Raw genomic sequence first — 25,274 nt, forward strand, 5'->3', positions numbered from 1 at the left:
GGCAGAGTTTTCTATTTTTAACTAGTCTTCACAGCCTACGAGTCTTTTACAGAAGACTGTGGATCAGGAGGCTTTAGGAGTTGAGGGATGTGATGCAGGGTTTGTTCTTCAGAGTTCCTGAGGCAAGATTTGCCAGAGATTCTGTCACTTCTGATTTGAGCACCTATTTGCCAGAGGTAGGCCTGCCTTGTTATGAGGCTTTCCCTGGCTTGAAGAGCTCTGTTTTTAAGAGCATAGGCCTCAGAATGGCAGAATTACGTGTGCTCCTGATTGGATTCTGTACCTTAAGGCTTCTTGCCTCCCCTGACTCTCTGCAATTCTGAATGTCATGGCCATGCCCGGCTTATATTTCTCTGAAGGACTCTCCCAGGCGAACTTAAGATCTTGCCCTCGTTGGGCTAATAGGGAATTAAGGCTCAAAGTGCTAAAATAAAAGGTTAAGTTCCTGATTCTCCCTTTAAACTCTGCAGCCCCCTGGCCTATTCTCACTTCTTAGGATGTGGAAATATCACGGCTTATCTCTTTTCTGAGAAGTGAGCTCTTATAATTGGAAATATCAGAATATATACTTCTTCCACTTTGGCTAAGGGGCGTGTAAGAGTCAGTTTCATATATGAGGTGTAAAGAATTGCTGGACAAGGTGAATGTTAAAACTTCTGTGTTTTGGCCAAGTTGCAGTGTGTGATTGATGCTGTATTTTGTTCATGTGTCTGAACACTAAATCTGGTATTCCTTATGCTTTGGCCATGAGTTGTGTTGTCAGTCTCATGCATTGAGTGCTTGTTTTGATGCTTGTGGCAGTTGAATGGTTGAAGGATCAGAATTTAGCTGAACATGTTAAGACCAAAATTTAAGTCTATGTTCATAGTTCTAGACTGTGTGGTATTTTTGCAAAGAAGAGTGGTTTTTAGTAGAAATAAGAGTAAGCAGGGGTGGACACCAGTTGCTTATAGTTGTTTGCAGGTGGTGTGTCTAGACGGGTAGGGGAAATTGTCAAGGTAAGTTTAGATACAGATCTTATGGGGGCAGACTGTGTTGTTTGGTAGTGCCTAGTCCTTCAGGCAGAAAATCAGCTGCGGAAGGTGCTAAGTCCTTACAGACTGCCTGCTGACTCGCCTGTAGAGGCAGGGCGAGGAAGTTTGTTTTAAGTAGTGGACATTGCCTCAGAATCACTGGGTGCTGATGGGGTCTGATATCCACGCAAGTACAGGAGCAGGGCTTGCACAATGTTTCAGCAATTCCACCTCCAGTGAGCCTCCTGGACAAAGAGGTGAGGGCCGGGTTTCCTCTTCTCAGTGCAGAAATGTAGTCCTTCAGGGGCAGCCATGTGACTCTGCGATCTTTCTGCTCCATCTCAGGAGGACAATTCACTCTTTTCAAGGGGAAATTGGGATTTCTGATTTCCTCCTCAACAACACTCTGGATATCTTCCCATTCCCAATTTGTTGGTTACTCAGCACAATGCCTGTGGAGTCTGGGCAAGCATCATCCTCCTCACACTATTTGGGCTCAAGGGGAACCTTCATGTGCCCATTAGATAGGCTGTATTTCAATCTGCCTATTCAACTGAGATTTTCACTATCAGTTCTCTGCATTGCTCCTTTGCCTTATCCTTAAGCCAGAGTATTCACAAAGGTTCTGGCTCAGTGGAACTCTTATTCGGGCTTTCAGGCTTTCAAGCATATCCTTGCATCACGCAACTGCTGATTCTGGCTCAAGAATTCACTGCCTCTACACTTTGGTGAATATGTCATAAAGCTTCATAAGGATGCCTAGGTATAACTAGAACGAATGAAGTCCAAGTCTAGTACCCTCTCAAGACATACTGCTTCTGGTGTGAGGTGTGAGCAGCATACAGCCCAGCCTTTCTTTTCATAAGGTGACAAAGAAAGTGTCCTTCAAGACTTCAATCCAACTATCTCATCCGCGGCTAGACCAGACCAGACAGTCCTTCAAGCAGAAAGGAACATGGTAAAGCATCATTCACTATGCATGGATGCCCAACTCAATATGAGGATGCTGCGTGCTAATCTCATGTATAAATGCAGTGTATCATGCCAAGATTTACTGCTGGACAATGACTAAATAATACCTTCCAAAGGAATTATGTTGGGCTTCTCACAAATGTCATAATGTCATGGCTGCAATCTGTGGTCTAGACAACGTGCCAGACCAAATTTGGTTGGGTAACGAAAGATACACTGGACACTGCTTTTGGGGAGCTGCTCCAAATGGATGGAAAGTGGAAACAAACCAAATGGCTCAGACTACATGCATCTACTAGAGGTCATGAGGATGATGTACTTAGACAAATGACAATTGGATAGCAGATAAGAAGTTACTTCCAGGGCAGGTGCTACAGCTGCAACACAACACACATGATGTACAGTACAACAACAAGCAAGGGGGCAGAGGTCTTGATAGTGGCGCAGGCAAGCAATCTGAGATTGACAACTGCTAAGCCTGTCATTGACTCTTGATCAAGGGTTGAGTTTACATTGCAGGCAAGCAACAGACTGCAGAGCAGGGAACTAAGTTAATCATGGATGGATACTGAGTGGATCAAGATCTGGATCAGGCTCTAGAAAGCAGATGTGCAGATGGGATAGGCAGAGCATATCATGTTCTTCATTTGGATAAAACCACCAGGGAACAATTTCAGATGTTGAGGGGTTTCTATCACACAGCTTGGGCTCTGGAGATCTCACTCTGTCAGTTCCTAAACCTTCCCACCCCACAGTTCACCACACCTCTTGGAAGTGGATAAAGGTTGGAAAGTAGTGGGAAAAGGACAGGGCCAAGGCCTCTTTTGATCTGCCCTTTGGCACCTCAAGCTACCCAAAGTGGTCACTAGCCAGTCCAGTTGTAAAGAGTTGATACATTTTCTTTTCCTCGAACCTCATCCTCCTCTGTTATCATCTGCTCATCTGCACTGCCCAAAGTCACAATCTCTTCCTCATCTTCAAGCTTATGTATTCTCATCTCTGAAGCATGTCATTCCTCAGCTTCCTCAACATTCTTTAAATGTGATTATGGAAGCTAGTCTAGTCAATGGAGAGTCTCACGAGAATGGAAGGAAGAGAATTTTGGATGTAAGAGAGAAAATACTTAATTAGGAGGAGGAGCTTGAAATGAGTGTGGCTTTTTTGGATGGTACAATCGAATATTTGGAGTTAATTTAACTTTTCTCCATGTCTTTCTCTTGCTGCTGCAATTTCTGACACTCACTGGTTTCTGTGACCCCTTTTTTGTTTTCAAGATTGTTCAGCCCCAGTTCTAGAGAGGCATCCTTTGTTCCTCCTTAGTTTGTGCAGAGCTCCTACTCCTGCTTGGGATAGAGCTTTTACTCCTAAAAACTCTCCTGCTTGTTTTCTCAATTTTGTGTTTGAAAAATTGAAATATTTGTCATGGAAGACTGCTTCCTGCTTTGGCTGGGACTCTGCAAGAAGGGTGTCTGAGTCTTGGGTCTTATTGCTTCTAGAAGGCTTTTGGGTATGATTAAGGACAGGGTATCAGGCAGAGACCCTTCCTTTTTTTATAAGTACCTTTCTAGTGGCCTATTCTTTAAAACCAAACTATTCCTTTGGTTTTTTCTTTTGCTTTATTTCAAACTAAAGGGGAAAAAATTTTGCAGAAAAGATTTACACAGGCAATTACTATAGATTTTAGGCGTTATCAAGATTTTAGGCAGTCTTTTTAGTTTAGGTTTTCATTTTTGTCAGTTTGTCTTGTATCTTTCCTTTCCAAACAAACTAGGCTGTCAAAATTGACAATTTATTGCTACCCATCATTCCCATTGCATTTATTCCAGCCCAGCTAAGATTAGGCCAGCTGGGATTAGGCCTCATTCCACTTCCTATGGCTACTGCAGATATTCTCCTGAATTTCTAAGGGGTGGCATTTGGGGTATTCAGATACTTTCTGTTTCATTATCTACCCTACTTTCTCTCTCTATCCTGCCTATTGGCTATGCTAGCTTTTGCTGGTTGGTTGTCAGCAGGTTTTGCTTCTTCTGTTGTTGCCAGCCTCCTCTTCTCTGCTTTTTGCTCCCCTTACCTCTGCTTTGGGATTCTGGTGGATTAATCTATATCATCAGGTTTGTACCTACCTAACATAGTACAGTTTTGTTCCTAATGTAGTTTGTCAGTAGTCCATCTCCAGTCAACCCCCTTTCCCTCTGTGTTTGTGGGTGGTTGGTGGTTTGAGTTTCTTTTACATGTTTATATTTTTTGTATATATTTCTGTATATATTGTACATGTTTTTTTTTTTTTTTGGTGCAGGTTGTTTTTGGGACTTGTCTTTCTCTGACATCTTCTCTAAGGCAAAAAAGAGAAAGGGCGTCGGTCATGTGGTCAGAAGGCACCCTGGACCTGACGTAGTAGTCTAGCGCCATGATGATCGAATCGAGCCTCTCTGGTATTGGTCCGACTGGGGGGAGGATGGACTATAATTGTCAGTCACTGAGCAAAAGGAATAGAAAACATCTACATTTATGGTAGGTACAAAACTGTACTTTTTAAGTTGGAGTAACCCCCTGTAGCTTTAATTCTTAATGCTTGTGTTTGACATCAGGAGGGGTAACAAATTCTATTGGCAGTTCGTTTTTTGAATTGTCTTGTAGTCTGTAAAAGCTGGAACATTTTTCCATTGAAAGCACCTACATTAAATCTTGCTTTGGTTTATCACATTATCTGTTGTGGTGGATTAATTGGACTTTAAGCCATTCAGTTGCCTTTTTATCCAGTTTGTTTTTTGCTGTTAGTTTTCTTTGTTTTTGTATATTGTTTAATTCAGACTCCTATTCTTTTGATTTGTTTTTGAACCGTGCTAGAATTTTCCCATATATATATATATATATATATATATATATATATATATGTGTGTGTGTGTGTGTGCGTGTGTGTGTGTGTATATATATAAATAAATAGATATATATATATATATATATATATATATATATATATATATATATATATATATATATATGTATGTATATATATGCTTTTAGGGTATCCAATATCATTACTATATTTATCTCTTTGGTATAGTTAGTTTCTAAAAAAAAATTGGAGTTCCGTAATTAGCCAGGGTTTAAATTCTTTTAATTTTGTAATATAAGCTTGTATTCTAGTTATATAACTTAATCTTTTAAAGTCTATTTGAAGATTAAGAATAAGAGAATTGTGATTTGATAAGGGGCAGGAGTTTATTAGGAATTTGTTTATTTTTGTATTTAGTTCTTACGATACAAATATTTTATCTATTCTTGTGTGGGTGTTAAATCTATGATCTTGATAGGAAAATAATAATGAATTATCTTTAAATTTGAATGTATCGATTAGGCTATGACTTTCATTACAATTTGTAAGTAGTTTTGCTATAGACTTAAGATGCAAGTTTCTTTTGTTGGTAGTCTCTGAATCATCTAAAATGCAATTAAAATCACCTTCTAGTATTAGATTGCCTTTATATGTTAACAGTTCCTGTGCCAGGAAACCAATATAGGTTTACTAGAGTCCAGATCCTATTATTAAAGTTTAGAATAACAAGTGCTAGAAGACCATCTTTATTTTCATATTTGTAAATGACTTGGGGGTTGATAACTTTCTTTTTCCATAAAATTATTACTCCTCTTGTTTTTGTTTTATATGAGGAATGAGCTAATGTTAAAAATTCATTTGGATTCCATATGTGTTTATCATTGGTTTTAAAATGTGATTCTTGTAGGAATGCCGCCTGTACTTTATTTAATTTTAGATATCTTAATAGATTTGATCTCTTCTTAGGATTATTCAAGTCATTAACATTTAGACAAAGTGATGTTAGATCCATAAGTTTCTACTTGGTTCTCTTATTTTAAAATTTACTTGTAATCTAGTCAAGCCCATAACTCTTCTTTGATATTTTACTTGTTCGAGTTTCTTGTCTCTTCTATTTTTTTTTTATCAGATTGGTTCCTAATACTAAAGAATATGTTATCAGTTTTAGTTCAGACCTGTAAAACATAAAAAACAGTAGAAAAAAACTACAATTAAATATGGAAAAGTAATCCAACAATTCAACAATTCTCTCATTGTACATGGAATGATGTATATTCCCAATCCAATAGATATAAAATGATCTATCAGATTGTTTGTAATACAGCATCAATAAAAGTACCTTTTGAGCTCCATAACTATTTATTGGAGATCAGTTGAATTTGTGTAATAAGATAAAATTTAACTTACTTATAAATTAGTTATAATTAACTCAAGTTTTCTTTTATAGGACTTAGTAGATTCTTTGAGAGTAATTGTAGATGCTGTACTTTTGGATTCAGTCCTTTGACCAGTCCATTTCTTCTGGGATAGATATGTTATTATTCTTGATGAAAGTAAAGGCTTCCTCTGAATTATTGAAAGTTCTCATTTCATTTGAGTAAAAAAATTCTTGTCTTTGCAGGGTATACCAGTTGAGCTTTTATTTTGTTCTGCTTCAGTAGTTTCACAAGTGGCCAAGCTTCTTTCCTCATTTCTAGTACTCTAGCGAAATAATAATCATCAAACCTGATTTGACTTTGATTGTGTTTCAATGGATTTTTTCTCCATCCTGTTTTGAGTACTAATTCGTTGTTAATATAGGATAAAAGTTTTACTACTATAGATCTTGGTGCTGCAGAAGGTGAAGAAGAAATAGGTTTTCCTATAGCTCTGTGTGCCCTCTCTATGCCATAAGATAAACCTTCTTTCAAATCTAAAATTTCAGGTAGCCAAGAGTTTATAAACAAGATAACCTCACCTTCAGACCTCTCTGGTAGTCCAACCATTCTTATGTTTGTTCTCCTCTCTCTGTTCTCCAAGTCATCCACCTTACTAATAATCCAGTTGCTGTACTGCAATAAAGTTTCAGAATGTTTTTCTTCCTCTTTGAGTCTCCCTTCTGTGTCATTTAGTGAAGTTTCAGTGTCTATGATTTTTGATTGCTGCTGTTGTAGTATTTCTCTTAAGACATCAGTTTGTTTTTGACAACTTTCCTTAAGTTTTGCTAGATCATCTTTAAATCCATCCATTTTTAGAGATAGTTCATGCAGGGTGGAAGACATCAGTTGGATTTCTTTCTTCAGAGGGATTTCTGAGTGAGTATTCTTTGAGTTGCTCATTTTCTTAGAGTAAAATTTGTCTCCTGGATGTTTGACAGAAAAATCTCTATGAAAATACTCCAAAATTGCTGTGAAGTTAGTTCAGAAGTTACTCAACAATATTTAGAAGTTTTTGTTTGTAGAAGTTAGATATTTTCCTGTTTTTTTAGGCTAATTTGTGGAGCTCCAAAAAAGTGCTGCTTTCAGTTTGCCATCTAGGCTCTGCCCCGGTTATCAGCATACTTTGAGTGCCTATAACAAGGAAGATAACCAGAGATCCTGTAGAGGTACTACAGTTGTTTCAGAAAGTTTATGAAAATCTGTGCAAAGCAGAGAAATATGGAAATCAAGAATCAGTCCTGAGACACTGATGTCCCTCTCACCAGGTTGAGTAAGGAGAAAGTCATGGTCAGTTGCTCATAGTCCATGTGGATGTAAATGACTTGAGATGTACCTTCCTAGGCTAAATGAAGAGAGACATCATGGAGCTCTCGGAATGTGTGTTCCAGTCTGGTATGAGCCTAGCACTGAGCAGCATTTTACCTTCTCCAAGGATGATGCCACAATATGAACATAAGATGAATGACTTTAATAATTGACTTAGTTTCTGTTGTCATTCTAATGCAGTGCAATACATGTCCGCATGGAAGGAGATGGTCAATAGACCACTCTGCTTTGCCATGGATGATCTGCACCTCTTCTCTCTAGGCTTTCGAATAATAACTAAAATATTGTCTTCCCCTGTAGTCCATATTTAGGCAATGCCAAACTGAAAGTACTTCTGATGTAGCAAAGCAAAACCAAGAAAATCTAAAGGTATTCCTGCTTAGTGCTAGGAGTTTAAACAAAAATTCACTCCCTAGAAGCTCTCTTCACCCTACAGAATTCTGACGTCTGTGCAGTCACTGTGAGACATGGTTTACAGCTGCAAAGAGCACACCAAAAGTGCAAGGTTATAATAACGTCCACACATTTAGACCAGGTACTACACAGACAGTGACTAAAGGTGGAGGTGTCTCTATTTACATCAAAAGTAAATATACCTTAAAGCTGGTCAAACAGGGTAATCTACTTGAGCTACTCCATGTTCAGATCACCACAGGCAAAATCCAATGCCACCTCCTTGCAAGCTATAGTTCTCCTCTTGACTCAGGAAATCCATACCATATATTTAAACTTGTTGGAAACGCTCACCATCCAACCTAATACCATATTCATGGGTGACTTTGATTACCCCACTGTTAACTGGGAATCCTATACAGCACCAAACATGCAGGCACAGAGATTCCTGGATTTTATAAACACAAACTCCATGGATCAGATTGTCAATATACCATCTAGGGGTACAACCATACTGAATCTGGTCCTCACTAGTATGGGAGTGTGCTATACACCACTATTGTAATGTCTTCTTTGGTAAGGTCAGACCACAAAATGTTCTTCCTTGAAGTAAAAATAAAACCTAGATCCCAAGCTAACCCTGGAATTTTCATGAACTACTCTAAGACTAAGTTCCTGCTATTAAGTGACAATTTGGCAAAATTTCAAGCCCCCGTAAACCCTGAGAATACTGCTGTCTCTGCAGAACTATTCACAGAAATGCTATACAAGCATGTTAATAGCTGCATAGGGGCAGCTGTACCCACCAGTAAGAAGTACAGAACTGACTCAAAAAACAAGCCACCTTGGTGGAATCACAAAATCAGTAGGCTGTAGAACAGAAGGAAGAAAATCATGGTAAAAATTAGGAGGTGTACCACCCAGCAGGATAAAAGCACTCTCATCAAACTAAACAAACAACTCGGAGGACAATTAAAGTGCACCAAAACCAAAGTTGAGGTAAATTTGGCCTCCCAGGCCAAGGACAATCACAAGGCATTCTTTAGCTACGTCCACAGCCCCAAAGGCAATAAACAATTGTGTGCAGAACGCATTGTAAATGGATCCACCTATACTGTCCCAGAAGATATAGCAAACCTATTGGCTGACAAATTCAGCTACAACTTTACCCCTCTCTCCGACTCAACTTCCTTCAGGAAATGCCATCAAATATAACTGATGCTGCTGTAACTAGGGAACAGTTATTGCTTTCTTTAAGACCAAGAACACTGTATCAATGGGCCCAGACAATATCCCAGGATCCTTCTAACTAGCATGAAACTTGGCCTATCAGACCCTCTGGAATTGCTATTTAACTGCAAACTCCAAACAGGCTTTGTGTGTCATTAATGGAGAACAGCAACAGTCATCCCTCTGCACAAAGGTGAGCCGTCTACAGACTTTGGAAACTACAGACCCATAAATCTCACTAGTCTTATATGCAAAGCCATGGAAAGACTTATCATGGAAATGATCAGTAATGATATAGTAAACCTCCAGACACTGGACCAAACCCAGTTAGGTTTCATCAAGGGAAGGTCATGCCTCCTCAGCCTGGTGAACTCCTTTGAAAAGGTCACTAAAGCAATGGAGGAGGGCAAAATGGTTCATACTGCAAACCTTGACCTGGCCAGATCATCTGACACAGTACTTCACTCGGGCATTGTTGACAAACAGAAGAGGTTAGGTATAAACCCATATGTCACCAGGTGGGTAGCCAACTGGCTCAAAGACAGGACCCAGGAAGTTAGACTTGGGGAGTCCACCTCTAGAAAGAGAACAGTAGGGAGGGTGGCTTAATGGTTAAGCTGTTTGCCTTATAAACACAAGGTGCAGGGTTTGAGTCTCACAAGGGATAATTGGCTAGGCTTAAAATGACTTGCAAGGGCAGTTAGCCTAGTACTAACCTATAAACCTATAAGTCGAGCCCCTCAGTGATCGGTCCTACCGCTTCTTTTTGGTATTTACTTCTCTGAAGTCAAGGCCAATGTCAGTGGTCTTTGGCTGACTTAATTTGCAGATGTTTGCAAATTAGGAGCAGTCATTGAATCCCACACAGAGACAAATCTTCTCCAGGAAGGGCTGACATAGACAAACAACTGGTATCAGAACCATGGACTAAAACTAAATGCCAAGAAATGCATAACAGTATCCTTTAGGAGGTCACCCACCCCTAGTAACTATCATATTGACAGCACACCCCTTAGAGTTGACCCAGAAGTCGGGGACTTAGGGCCACACATAGACAGTAATATATCCTTTGACCATTATTTATCTCCAGTAGTGGGGAACTCATTCTGTGTTGCACAACTTATAAACAAAGGTATGGCATCTAGGTCCCAGAAAGTCATTTTTCCACTGTATTCGGCGAGTGCACTGCCCCCTTTGGTATGTACCTAACCAGACATATCCAATAAATGGAATGCCCACAGAGGTTCCTCACTAAAAGAATACAGGGCATAAGTAAAATGTCTTCTGCAGACCACCTCAAGGCCCTATTCCTGTATTCTATCTCCTACAGGCTGTTGAGGGGAGATCTGTGTCTGGCATACAGGGCATTGTTAGACCCTACTCTGATGGACCTCCTGTATATCTGCAAAACAAACAGCAAAGAATGACCCATTCAAAAGACTTAAACCTTGCCTGTGATGTAAATGGGACCTGCTGGAGAGACTGTTATGTTTACCAGACACTGCCCCATCTCTGGAATAGGCTCTCCATCCATGTGAAGCAGAGTTCCTCCCTAACGCAATTCAAGTGTAGCTTGGACAGTTGGATGGGGAGCAGGAAATTCATCCTTGGCTTGGTACCTATGCCTGTAATGGACACAGGCAACCTGTAAATGGTTCATCTCCCAGGCCTTTTGTTATTTGCATTATATTTAGAGCCCTTGGCAAAGAAAGTATGGGACTCAAAAATTCAAGGATATAATTGGTAAGGTAGTCAAGGAAATCTTGCTTTAGTTGCAGGCAATATTATTTTGTATGTGATAAAACCAGAAAAGGGCATTTCAGTGTTGTGGAACATTTTAAGACTGTTTCACATCTTTTCAGGATACAAAATTAATGAAGATGAAACAAAGGCAGTAGCTGTAAACTATGTACCCACACACAAGGTTTTTTATCTATACCCATATTTATGGGGACATGATAAAATGAAGTGCATAGGTGTATGGATTAAAAAGGATTCTGTTATGGCAGTTAAGGATATGTGGGAGGTGACTAAGATGGTATAAAAAAAGGAGAAATTAGAAGTTCTGTTTTATGGATATAGATAGCAAGATACAAGCAGTCAAAATGTTTTTAGTCCCCTTAGTTTTATGCACAGGTCAGGCATATTCTTATCAACCAGAGGAGTTGTGGATACCAATTAATAAAGTGTTAAAGGATTTTATGTGGGAGGGGAAGACAGCAAGAGGTCAAGAGGGATAAACTGATCCTTCCAGTAGAACAAGGTTGTTTGGGATTACCTGATTTTAATGGGGTATTTCAGAGTTACACAGTTAAGGCTCATATACATAACACAAGCAGAAATCTATAATTCCTAACACAAGCAGAAATCTATAATTCAAAGTGGAAAGAGATATGGTGATGATAGGATAGGAGGGTGGCTTAATAGCTAAGGTGTTTGCCTTACAAAAACAAGGTGCAGGGTTTGAGTTTCACAAGGGATAAATGGCTAGGCTTAAAATGGCTCTCAAGGCCAGTTAGCTTAGTACTAAACTATGAACCTATGATGAAATGAAGGGAAGCTTAAAAAAGGAGGAGATACTGGGATTTCAGATGCAGATCCTTATGGGGAAAAAAAATACTATTGCCCTTGTCTTTGAAGCATTTGCATGTTTTATTGCTAAGTTGGTTATGTACTTTTTAACTTTGTTAGTGAGTTGAGGGATTTTATTTCTGGCGTTATGTGATTCTAGACAGCTGGTGCTGACCTAGGGAAGGCTTTCTCTCCAACTATAGTTTTAAATGGAGTCTTAACTGTTTTACACTGAGTTTAAATATAAGACATCTGGAAAGTTAATTGGCCCTTTCTGTCATGGGAAGCCATTTGTTGCTGTCTATTAGGTCAAGTGGTGAGATTGTGAGTCTGCCAGTAGAATAGATCTGAAAATTTTGTTTTCCGCTATCTGTAGCTTTTTGAAGTTGTGTGAGGATTGTAGTGCTAGCAGAGGTTGGTAGTACTTCTGTTTAGGAATAAGTATATTTTTGTCTATTAATGTCCAAGACGTTGGGGGTTAGTAAATGAGATATTTTATATCATAGCCTTAACTGAGTCAGTACTTTGTTTATAATTGTATCTGTATGCATTACAAAAGGGTGAGCTGGGTCAGGCATAAGTCACAGAGATTTGATTTCAGATGCACTGGGATAGTGCTACTTTGTAGATCATTAATGTCAGTCTTTGGGAGGTTAAGAAGTTTTTGCTGAGAGACAGATAACATAATGGTATTTTTAGGTAGTTTAACTTTTACACCACTGGTAGAGGTTAGAGAAGGAAGTTTGCAACTTAAATTGTAATTCAGAGTAGACTTTGATGTTAAATATGAGGTGGCATCAACATAGCCGGCCTTAGGCATAGGCCAAATAGGCGGCCGCTTTAGTAGGGGCACTTTAACAGTATTTATTTGGTGTAGGTAGACCAAGATGGGGGCACTGGGTGGTGTGGTGGGGGTGTCGTGGTGCACTTTTGCCTAGGGCACCAGTTGACTTAAGGCCGCTCCTGGGCATCAAACTGTAGCAGATCTGCCAGATCAAATGTTTCTACAGCAGGTAGTGTGCCACAAGGGCTAATATCAGATGCTGAGTACCCAGTCTCTTTGTGTGCATGACATGTGGACAGTGCATGTGTTGCAGAGTGGCACCATGGGCTACAGAAGCTGACCAGAAAAAACTCAGCTAATACATGTTATACACTGAGTGGCAGTCTCAGCCTACCAGACAAAGATAATGCTACAGCTGTTGCGATAAGTCTACATAGAACAGTGATATATATAGGGAGAATGTGTGGATAACCATACTCCTGTTTTTTTAGAGGGAAGTTGTACCATATCTACCTGCTGACTTCTGTGGGGGGCGGGTTGGAGCAGAAAGGTCTGTGATGGGGCTCTGTAGTACATTTTTACAGTGCTTTACATATTACATAATGGTGTATAGCGATACAGGCCGTATGCAAGTGTGAGGAATGACTGCCTTAAAAGTGAGATTATTTTTGGGTGGTAGCTTCTTAGCCACTTACAGACAGATATATGTGGAGCACTCGGTGAGTTGCAGTGATGGATGCCTAGGATTGGGTGTGAGGTGCAGATGGTGGTAGCCCATCTAGGCTGTGGCATGGGGTTGTATGAGGTGCAGTATGACCACTATTATGCAGCACTGACAGAGAGGTCTGTGCTGTAATGCATACTTTCGGCTTATATGTATCACATATTGCTTATAGCGGACAATGTGAGGTGTGACTGAAACATGGTTAACCGATACTGAGATGTACATATGTGGAGCTTTACTGGGCAAAGGTATGCATAGGCTGCTGACAGGCACTTACTGCTACTTGGCCTATTCACATGCTGCCTTACTGGGACACTGTGATGACCTTCCTGTAATACTGTGTTATGGTAGGGGTACAGTTGACTATAGTTCTATGTCAACATTTGCATGTTTGTGACATGGTGCCAAAAGATTGGAAGCACTTATGTAAGATAGAGAAGTTTGGCATGAGTATTGGTCAATTTTTTCTATACTGTATAGATATGGCAGGTTAACTAAGTTGGATTCTGATGGGTGTTGATTTCTGTATTCGGATTTTAAATATTCTAGTATAGAAATTTCTATTTGCCATCTTTCTGTTATTGTTTATATTCTGGATGTGTATTATGACCATTAATAAAGGCACTGGCATTAAAAAAAAGATTGAAAGCACTTAGATAAGTTGCACCTGACAGAGGCAGATGTGCTGTTGTGTGCTGTCCATGAGCATGGATGGCAGATACTGCAAACAGATAAAAATGACCGGGGCTTCCATGCCCATCTGTGTGGTGGCAAGTATTAATGCTGTTGGTGGCCATAACAGGGATATCCATTAGCTCCAGAGAAGTGTCGCTGACATAATCTCACATGCCTGCCAGAAGGCTTATGCCATTGTGAGGGATTGATGATGGGTAGAGGTCTACTGTTGTAGACCACCTTGACCGGCATGAGGAGTTCCTGTTGTTTCTGTATAGGTAGATGGAATGGACGTTAAGTCTTGGCAGCGACCTGGTTGTTGGATCCCAGCTGGATGCAACTTCCCATATCTCTGCTAGTGTTTTGTTGCTCCAGAGTGGTATTTCTTTGTCAGTAACACAGCTTCCCATATCTGTCTTGGATATCATTGATAATCATTGATTAACTTGTTTCTTCTGTGATGCTTAAATACACACAGACTATCTGTGTCTTTGTCTTTTTTGATAAGGCTCATGCCTTGCAAAAACTACAACCACTACCGATGACTCCCTACTCGGTGAAGGAAAGTAAATCTATTTTTTGTCTGTGTGTTGCTTAAACTGATAGAACTGCTTTATGTATTACCTGCTTCATTTTGTTTTCTGTTTAAGCAATCTGCTTGGCCTGGTATTTTTGCCTTATGTTGCAGACACTTAAATTCTTAGGCTGCATATTTCACATGTTTTATTGATTAATTTTTTATTGAGTGATACTTAAATACACAAAGAATATTTGTGTTTGTCTTTTCTGGGAAGACTGAAGGCCTGCAAAAACTACAAGCCCCGATGACGAGTCCCTGCTGGTTATTTTTCCCACCCACATTCTCATGCCTTCATCTGCTTTTTTTAAAGTTGGTGATTTTAAGCTGCCCACCCTTACAGTAAATTGAGCTTTAAAAACTTCTCCTCTTCTACACTGCTGTTTATTTCTTGAATTATTTATTTGCCTTTCCTTGTGCTTATTTTGAAAACAAAAATGCATTTCTTCTTCTTCTTGTCTGTTTTACTTGCTCTGAATGCATTATTTCACTAGCTGCTTGATAAAGCAGTGTATTTCTACACTCTAGCAAGCTCTTTTCCATGTTTTACTTATAGAGGACAGTGGATTTTCCATGTAGTGGCAGTCTGGTCTATATAGGTTGGGGAAACACACTAGAGATTCCAGCATGTAGTTGATTTATTGGCTGGAGGGCTTATTAATCAGCTTACCTTTTTAGTGTCTTTAGAAGCTCTGCACAATTGAGTGGCTCTTGGCTCATAGTTGTAGACCAAGTGCCATCTCTTTTCCAGTTCTACACGGTATTGAACCCACCTCTACCTCATGTGGTCATCTTCTACAGCCAGTTCCACCAAGGGCTCCTCAAGTTGCATCTCTGTCACAGCTGTCTCCCTTCCGTCTGGTTTTCTGATAGCAGTCCCGTACTCAAGCTCTCTACAGTCATGTTTTCAGCATTGCACAGAAATTTAATTTGTTGCATACCACAAGAGGACTCCAGGCATCAGAAACAGGCCTTCATCAACTCAAATGTATGTTCAATTATATTTTGGGTCTGCAACTTTGAAAAGTTGTATGTTGTCTCAGCCATTATCTGAAGGTTTTTTTATGGTCATCACAAGTCATGACTCCTGGGCATATCTGGCAATACCAACATAAATATCCTTTGCAAAGTCACTTCCTACAAATTGCTGATTTAGGTCAGATTGTATACGATATTCTGTGTGCTGCACACCATCTGGCAGTTGATAGAGTGAAAACCTTTATGATTGATGTAACGTTGTTTATGTGGACTAGGTTAGTCCTTGCTAGCAATATGGGTGCAGTCAGTGGCCTGTAGAACCTCAGGAAAATGCTCTGTTTCATGCAACACCCACATGGTGATTTCTCTTTTCCGAGACCCTTGGGAACCACATATGCTCCTCCACATGCTGCAGCATCATGTCCAGAAGCTGTTGTAGTATTCTTGTGACAGATGTCTAGAATACATTCACTGTGCCCTCTGGTCACTAAACCGTTGCTGCAGTGAGAATAGTCAAAGCTTTGCATACGTTAGTGTCTACAGGAATTGGTGTTCTACAAGCCTTGTGAGATTCCATATGAGGGCAGTACATCTAACAGCTGGAGTTTGGTGCCTCTGTCCACATGATAGAGGTTTACTATGTCTCATTAGTGGAGGTTATTGTATTTTAGTCATGGTCTGATCCTTCCGCAATATGAAGGGTCACAGCTATAATCCTGTGTGCCCCTAACAGTCTGTGTAGTGGACTTCCCCCTCATGGGAGTTAACAGGAGCGTACCTCCATGCAGAATGTTTATTTTTCTGTAATTGGCTGCGTTTTAATTTGAAACCATAGTAGTCAAGGTGCAGGTCTCTTAACAAGTTGTTTCTTAAGCAGTTTGATATAAATTTGGAGCTTCAACAGCTGAAGCATAATGAATTGGCTGTCAAAATTATGTACTAAATCCATATTTCCCTGCAGAAGATCCAGTTTACAGAACCAGAAGGAATATAAAATGTGATTTACAAAAAGAATACACTGACAAAAAAATAGAAAATATCTAGCATTCCTAGACAGTGTAAGAAAAGCATTCTTTGGAATCATATTGCATGTGTTGTAGCTTTTTTAGAAGACTATATTGCAATGAGAAGCTCTATGACTTATGCCAAATAGCATAATTTTTAAAAACGGCATCACAATTAGTCCATATAAGCTAAACAGTTGAAACTGGGTGCATTTAAGTCCTTATTATTTAATTGTCAGAAATTTTAGGATTACATGCATTCCTCATTATGATTACTGTTGCAGCATAGCCATGGTATGTTCATAAAAAAATAATAAAAAGATTTCTGAGCAGAGAAAAAAACTATCACATTTACCTATTACACTTCACAGAATAATCTAGCCTGTTTTTGCTTATAAACTGTACTGAATTTGTTATATCTCAGCCTTCTTTTGTAATCTATACACCTGTTTACCTCACAAGACATCTACAACAACTGGAAAGGCCACAGAAATACCTCACAAAGAGGATTACTGGCCTCAAACAGATGCCCTACGCAGACCATCTCAAAAAAACTCCAGCTTTACTCCGTCGCATATCGCCTACTCTGAGGCAATCTCTGCCTAACATACAAAGCTATGTCAAACCCAGAGCTGCTGGACATGCTTCACTTAAAGAAATCTCAATCCCTCTGAGCTACACACTCTAGGGACCTAAACCCTTGTCACCACAATAAACAGAACATGTTGGAAGGATAGATTCCTGTCCCAGAGACTTTCCATACTCTGGAACAGACTACCTATCTATGTCAAACGGAGCTCCTCATTAGCACTCTTCAAGAAAAATCTTGATTGGATGGGAAATAGGAAATTCATCCCAGGGATCACTTCTGTGGCTCTGCTTGACAGGGGCACAGGAAAATAATTTTCTTGGGTGGCGAAAGCCAGGGTACATTTTTGGCTAGGCTTATATAGGCCCTAGGGCCAATAGCCTAGTACCTACCTATGACTAACTATACTTCCCATCTCTTCCTAAAAAATTTTAACAAACCGCCATTAGTGGAACATATTGAGAGCATCTATGTTGAGTAGGTTGTTTGTGATGACAGATAACAGAATTTTTTACGTAAGCAAACCATTTTCTCATTAATCACCTGCCAACTCCTTCACCTTCTTTCCATTTTATCCAAGCTCTTTACCAGATTTCCTTTCCTTTCACATCTATTTCCTGATTTGACTTCTACCAAACCACTGTCACCTTTCTATTCAAAGCCATGTATATGGCTGTCTTTGACATACTTATGGATAAACCTGATATTTTGTCTTTATTTACATTTACACACATTTCAGTCATATTCAAAAAATACCAACACGATCAGTAAATCTATGGACTCTGTCCTTATTTGAAATGGGCAAATGTATGTTGTCAACACAAACAAAGCTTTTTTTTCCACAGCTTAGCATCAGAAACATTTTGACTTACTGTTAATAATATGCAGCATAGGGCAAATGGGGCAGCCCTACCTCATTTCATTGTAGATAGAGCTTTCACTAATGCATCTTTTAACCAACAGAATCCTTATTGCTGTACAATATAAACTCTTAATGCGTAAATAGTTTTCTCTGGAAATCCTTCCGGCTGCATACTGGCCCATAGTAAATCATAATGCCCCCTACTGAAAGACTGCCTTTGATCTAACAAAGTAAATCAGCCTTTCACCTTTTCTTTCAGATTGATTCTCTGTATTATTCGTAACACTTTACCTTTTGATTTTTACCCCATATTCGCTGAGCCTCTATACTTTTTTTTTTTTAAATACTGAGATAGTTTTTAAATTTCATGAAAGGTTTTATAATCTCACCTGCCTCTGTGGCATAGAGGGATGAAACCGTAACTACAACCCTTGCAACTAGAGTTGATTAGCGACCTCAGTGCTATAGGATCCAAGTGGGGAGGATAAGTTTGTGGTCCCTTCTCCTTTCTTTTGTGGAAAGGGGATTGTGCACATCTGATTTCTTCAGTGCAAACTGGAGAACTACCTGCCATGCTTCAGGGTTGGTGGGTAATGTTGCTGCTGACGTACTATCTCTTGTGGATGGGCTGGACCACCCAGATCTGTCACCCATTGCATGTCCCATTTGTGCTATAGGAACTGAGCTTGCACAGAAATAAGTGATTTGTCTCATCTGATTATTACTATTGGTGATGTGGAAACAAATAGGACAGTGGTCAATGGGGGCTGATGTCTGACAGCTAGCGCAGGAAAAAATCATAAAAAATGTTTTATAATCTATGTTAATAAGAAAAATGTTCTTTTATTTCTTGTATTTTTAAGAAAGGATCCTTTTATCAGGCTTAGTTTTGCAACCCCCATTCACAATCTACTGTAACTACTAATTTGCCTTTCATACTCCAAAATCAGTTTGTACCACTCTATTGAAATCTCGATTAATTTATCCATCAAACATTTTTCACTGCTTCGTGAATATCTGCACCTATTATTTAAACCATGCTTTTCTTGCACAATACATCAATTTGCCTTAAATCAAACAGCAATTTCACTTTTAGTGTTTACTATTTCATGATGTTTGGTAAATATTTCTTTACTTTTTTCCCCTCACAACACAAATCACTTCTCTCTTCCTTCCACTGAACAGGTACTCAGTGTTTATGCTAACATATCCCATAGTATTAAACTCCTTCATTCTCCTTTTCAAAAGTTCCAAATTTCCCTTTAGTTTTCTACCAGCTGCAACTCTTCTCTCAAGTCCTTATACGACAGACTCTTCACTGCATTTCTGTTTAGTTTAATACATCAAAAACTATCATTTTATTTTTTACATCAGCATTGCCACTCCCAGTTTCGGACATAAAAATCAAATGTTTTTTTTCCTTTATTTGTCATTTGTTGGTCAAGTTAGTCCCATTAGGCTAGTGACCTCTTTTCAGGGGAGACCAAAGGTGGTATTTCATACTACTAGGGGAAATTTGATCAGGGCGTTGAAGAACTTTCCTAATTTTATTCAATAGATATAGTGAGATTTTTTACATCGACCTGATCTGCCACCAACTCAAGCTGATGGGACCTCACTTTAGCTTCTCATCTGAAAGACGACACAATCAGGAGTGCATCACCTCATAATGCTGCACTACAGCGTCAGTAATCCAATCACCTAGAGTGGGAGTAGAACCCACAACCTTCTAGTTTTCTAGCACCAAAGGTGAGCGTGTTAACTGTTGTGCCACTGTGACACTGCTTGTCTAGCAGAAATTAGCAACTAAAGCTGCCACTTCTGTAATAATAAACTAACCTTTTACTTCCAGACTCCATCAATAAATCATCCACCTGTACCTGTTAGAAACATGTCACATTATGATGTGACATACCATTTACTACATTCTGTACTTCTTTGACCCTCATATTTTTCATTTGAAAAGAAAAATCAGTGGCTGCACTGTTATTCCTTCAGACATGAGTAGCATCCCCTTTATACATAATAGGATACTGTAAGCTAGATTAGTGTCTGCTAAAATTTTAACATCCACTTTTCTTTTTCCCATTTCACTGTTCATATCCCACCATTGCCTGGCCATGTATACAAATTACTTTTTTCACTTAGATCTGTCTATTCTTTCTCTTACATGATGATTTATGCTTGTTACCAGACTTACTTTTCTTGTAATTAGGCAGTTTATTTCTCACATTGAGGCTTAACATTGATTTTCATTTGATGCATTATCTCTGCAGATTAGTCTGCCTCACGTACCTATAAAGGATTTTCATTACATCAGTGAGAAATGACTATTTCTTGGCAAGATTGTCACTATATTATCTGCACTTCCTTCTCTAGGATTTATGTGTATTTCTCAGGTTCATGCAGAGACTAGTTTTTAATTTTCTTGGTCATAGTTTGGGATTTTTGATTATAACATATTGTTAATTGTGATTTCAGGTTTGTGCCTTAGAGTTTTTGGACTGGACCCTTGTCCCCCTAGGCTAGTCATGGCTCACCTGGATGTACAGTAGCCAGTTATTGATCAGATACTTGAATTATCCTTAAGGGCTGGTGTTTTTCTAAATTTACTGAAGGAGACCCGCATTATCCTGGTCATCAGGAAATCATTTTTGGATCCCAGTTCCCTTCAATTTCTTTGTAAGGTTATCAGTAAGTTATCTGTCTGCTACTGAATGTCTTAATCACAGTCATGGGTTCGTAAATCCTTATCAGTCCAGTTTTTACTCTCAGTATAGTACTAAGACTGCCCTCATTGGGGTCATAAATGGTCTTATGGCTGGAGATCAATATTTCAGTTCCGTTCAGATCCTACCCAAGCTCTCTCTAGCAGTTAACAATTGATCTGATATTGTCAGTCTTCATCTATTCTTGACTTGTGGGTGTGGTTCCGATCCTCGGAACCGATCTGGCTGATATATAGCTTGCATCAGCCAAAAAATCTCTCAAGCTGCTAGTCTACCCACAATGCCCCTCTCCACATTACCTCAGATCTCATTTGCTGGTCTTATGACAAGATGCTTCAGACAACACCTCTCTCGTAGCTAAGTAAAACTTTTTATATACTCTCTTTCTTTAGTAGTTCTCTGAAAACCTTTATTGTCTAGTTTAAAAAAAATCTTGGTCTACCCTAAGTGAATGTAGGGTTTCCCTTTACGTTGTTATTTTTTCCCTCTACCATCATTGGTAGTTCCCCCCTCCATTTACCATTGGTAATCTTTCTACCATCGCTGGTAGATTTCTTCTTGTGGTGTGACTGAGTTTTTCTGTTCTTTTATCACTCTTTTCTTTTTTCGCTGCCTCTCCTGCCTTTTTGTTCAGGACGATGGCCGAAAAAACTAAAAGCTCCACTACTGGCTTCAAACAGTGTACAGAGTGTGGCAGAAAAATCCCAAACTCTGGTAACCATGAATGTTGCATGTATTGTTTGTGTGTTCCCCACTTGACTGTTAACTGTACAATCTGCCAGTGTTTCAGCAACAGAACTCTGGTAGAGAGGAAAAACAAACTTACTCTCAAAGGGCTCCTTAAAGCCCCATTTGAAGAAGCCTTGTCCAAGACCGACCAGTCTGCTCTGGCCTCTGGATCAAAATCCTCCCGTTTGGTGCCAACTGTCAAGTAGCATAAACATGCACATGAAGGTTCCTCTTCGGAACCAAAAGCTAAAGTTCCGATGTTTTTAGAGTGGTCTGAATCTTCAACATGGAGAACCATACTGGTGCCTTTGACACTGACCACTACACTTACTAAATCCTTGCCTACTACCATTCCAACCATGTCTATGGTTCCAGCATCGGCACCAACTGTCACTACTGCTGTGCCAGTGCTAATATCCCCCACGGCCCTGCAGATGCTGCTGAAGTCTGATATTTCCACTCAACTCAGGACCACTTATTCCCCTCTCCTTGGACTCCTTCGTTGGACAACTCCCTAGCCCTTTCGTGGACAGACCCGCATTTCCTTCTTGGTTATCTGTTTGCTCCACCAGAAGTCTCTTGGAAGTTGATATTGTAAGGTTGGTGGATCAGATCCTGACAGCCAAGGGTCTTCCTCCATCTTCTCAGCCCCATCTCCCTTCTGGTGCAGGGGGTTTCTCCCCTATAACCCCTTTTTATTCTCCTCTTCTGGCCTCTTCACAGGCTTAAGAGCTCTCAACTCCAACTTTACAAATACCAATGGTTTTTGCACCAGCAACTTTCTTGTCTTCGACTTCTGAGTCTGACTGTGATGCCTTCGGTGCCTTTGGTACTGTCGGGTCCCATGGACTGTGTCTTTGCAGTCGGGTCCCATGGACTGTGTCTTTGCAGTTGGGCCCGAGAGGTTCAAGCTGGCCCCAAGTTTTTCTATAGAGCCAGCCTTGCCTCTTCGGGCTGCACCAACAGAGGACCTGTCCTCTGTTCCGGTTTGTCAGGTTGGTCTCTTGGGGCAGGATGTGACCCCAGTTCCGAGTTTCTGTCTCTGTTCTGGGCTCCCATCTCTCCTCGGGGCTGCTTTTCAAATCATGGAAAGAGTTTTAGCCACTGCCTCATCTCAGGTGCTCAGGTGTTACCGATGCCTCTCCCTGTGACCTCGGGTTTTTGGTTCTACCGCCAACTTTGACTCCTAGACAGTGAACCCCATTGTCGCAAGACTTAGCTACTACAGGCATACCCTCTTCCAAGTCCTCTTCAGATGTTCCCACTGAAGAGTCTCCTTGGAAGAGAATTGTGTAACATAAACACCTTGATTTCCCCCCAGGAATCCGTCATGGAGGACAGGGATTTCGATAAGGGGGAGGGGTTCCCCACGGTCACCCCGGAAGACATCTCCTTTGGAGACATTCTAGAGATCCTACAACAGAGAGGTGTTTGGAAGCCCAAAGACCCTTCCTCTGAGGAATTTGTGTACTTGCAGGCCTTTGGTGCTCACCCGTCTACCTCCTGGGTGACTCAGCCCGCTGACGACCTAATTGAGCTGATCACTCAGTGGGCTTGGAAGGCTCCTGACTCTGTAGAACCTGTCCCCCAAAGACCTGACAAGATTCTTTCTGTTTCTGAAGACCATCCACATTGGGCAAAGGGTTTAGTAGTTGATGCCATGGTGGTAGCGGCCACCACCATGAAAGAACTAGCCAAGGAAAGTTCTACTGTACATCCCCCTATCTGAGAGTCCAGGGCAATGGACAGATTTGGGAAGCGGGTCTGGGTGTCATCACCCTTCTCCATCAGGTCTTTGAATTTTTTTTTCACACTTTACTAGACTTCAAAGGGATCTGGTCAAGGAGCTGTCAGATACCCTGGTGGGAGTAGTTGCTGAAGGGTCTAAGAAAAAGTGGCCTCCCAGATGTTCTTAGTGTTTCACTGTTGCAGTTATTAGATTTGGGTAATCCTGCTAGCAGGTTGCCCTCAGTCGGCCTGAATTCCAATGTCTTGGGTCCTGCATCGGTTGCTGTCACCCCTTCTCTGACGTCAGGTCATCAGGGGTATAAAACATGCAGCCGATGCCATTTTCTTTAGTCTTTCTTGCTGCGCGATGCCCGAAGCAGAAGCAGTTTGCAAGTGCCGGTTGGCCGACTCCTGAGATTTTCATGTTCGAGTTTCAGATCCAAAGTCTTCAATAAAGCTAAGTAGCCCATTGGGGAAACTTTTTTCTTGCTCCAGACCGATGTCAGAAAAAGTAAATAATTATATTTCTTGTGGAAAGCAAATACCTCATAAGGACTTTCTTTCTTACTGTATTCCTTGCCTAGGCCCTGATCACAATGTTTCTGGTTGTCGGTTTTATGCTAGATTTAACCAACGCACTATTAAGCGTCGGTATGATTTTGCTTTAAACTATTTTGGACGCCGGTTTAATTATCCAGAAATGTCAGATGGCCATCCGACTACCGGAGTTCACAAAAAACGCAAAGAAAAGGAGAGAGAGAGAGAAAACCAAGGCCCAAAACCAATGACGAAGCTTCTCCTAAGCCAGTCACCAGTTCGCCGGTTCTCAGTGAGGCACTTTCGCAGCCCCTGATGCCCGCTACTTTAGAGTTGCAGGCCACTACCGACACCCACGTGGAGTCGGCCATGCCACTGGAAACTCAAGGTATTGGAGCCTCGGATACTATTCCTTCAGATGGGTCCGGAGCCGCTGAGCAGGCACCGGCTTCTGAGGGTGTATTCAGACCTAAACATCTTTACATTAAACCGACTTCAGCTTCAAAGGCAAAGGCTAAAGCACCTTGTAAAGCAAAGAAACAAACTCAAGAGCCACGTGGACAGGCCTCTATGCCCAAAAAAACAGATGCTCAAAATGGCCGAAGACTTGATTACCTTGATCAGGGGTTCCCATCCCCCTCCTGATAAGAGGCCTAGGCAAGAGACTGACTATGAATCTTCAGATCAGATTTCTATTTCGTCTGATTCCTCTTCTGATCAGGAATATTCTCTTTCCCCCTATGAGGATTCTGATGCTGAAGAATCTATTCCTTCAGCTTCTCCTCCAGAGGAGGGGAAACCTTGCATACCATGAGGGAGCATTTCCACTGGGAGAGCCAAGATTTTTCAAAATCTAAAAAGAGGTTTAGGGATTTCCTTTTACTACCTCAACACAGGCCACTAGCCATTCCACCTGTGTTAGACATTGTAGATGATGTGTTTTCGGAGTCTAGTCTTACCCCTGACTCCTTACCTCCAGCTCCTGTTAAGCCTGAGAGATATTACAGGATTCCTGACTCCCATAAATTCCTTTTTAAAAACCCTGCTGCAGACCCAGAAACTATTTCACAGGGTCCCAAAGGAGTTAAGGCTTCCTCTGCAAAAAACCCTAGCCCCTCTGACAGCGATTCTAGGGCACTGGATAGATGGGGAAAAAATGTTTACACTTCTGCTACCTTGGCTATAAGGACCTTAAACTGTCAGTTTCATATGCTCAAATATCAGCAACATGTCATGGCATTGCTTAAACAGAAAATGTTGTTAAACTCTGAATGTGCAGAAAACAAGGAAATGCAGGATTTATTGCATGCAGCTGAACAAGCTGGAAAGCATACTTTGCAATGTGGTTTTGATTCTTTGGAGGCCTCCTGCAGGGCCGCAGTTACGGGTTCTGTAATTAGGAGGCATGCTTGGTTAAAGGAACAAAATCTGCCTGATCATGTCAAAGTTAAATTATTAGATGCACCTTTACGGCATGATACTTTGTTTGGTGTTAAAGCAGAAGAGGTGTTAAAGAAAATGGAGGATAAAGCTAAATCTATGTAAACTGTCAAAGATTTTTTACAAGTACAGCCACCTAAGTTTAGTAGACAGTGGCCA

General features: G+C 40.5%; 1 protein-coding gene across 1 annotated transcript in view; it reads left to right on the forward strand.

The window, feature by feature from the left end:
* The window catches only part of LOC122797320 (cytochrome b5 reductase 4), a 1,879,111-nt gene that overhangs the window by 529,167 nt on the left and 1,324,670 nt on the right, over nucleotides 1-25,274 (forward strand). The window lies entirely within an intron of this gene.

Source organism: Protopterus annectens, chromosome 1.part0 (genome assembly GCF_019279795.1).
Source record: "Protopterus annectens isolate FY-2018-M chromosome 1.part0, PAN1.0, whole genome shotgun sequence".
NCBI lineage: Eukaryota > Metazoa > Chordata > Ceratodontiformes > Protopteridae > Protopterus > Protopterus annectens.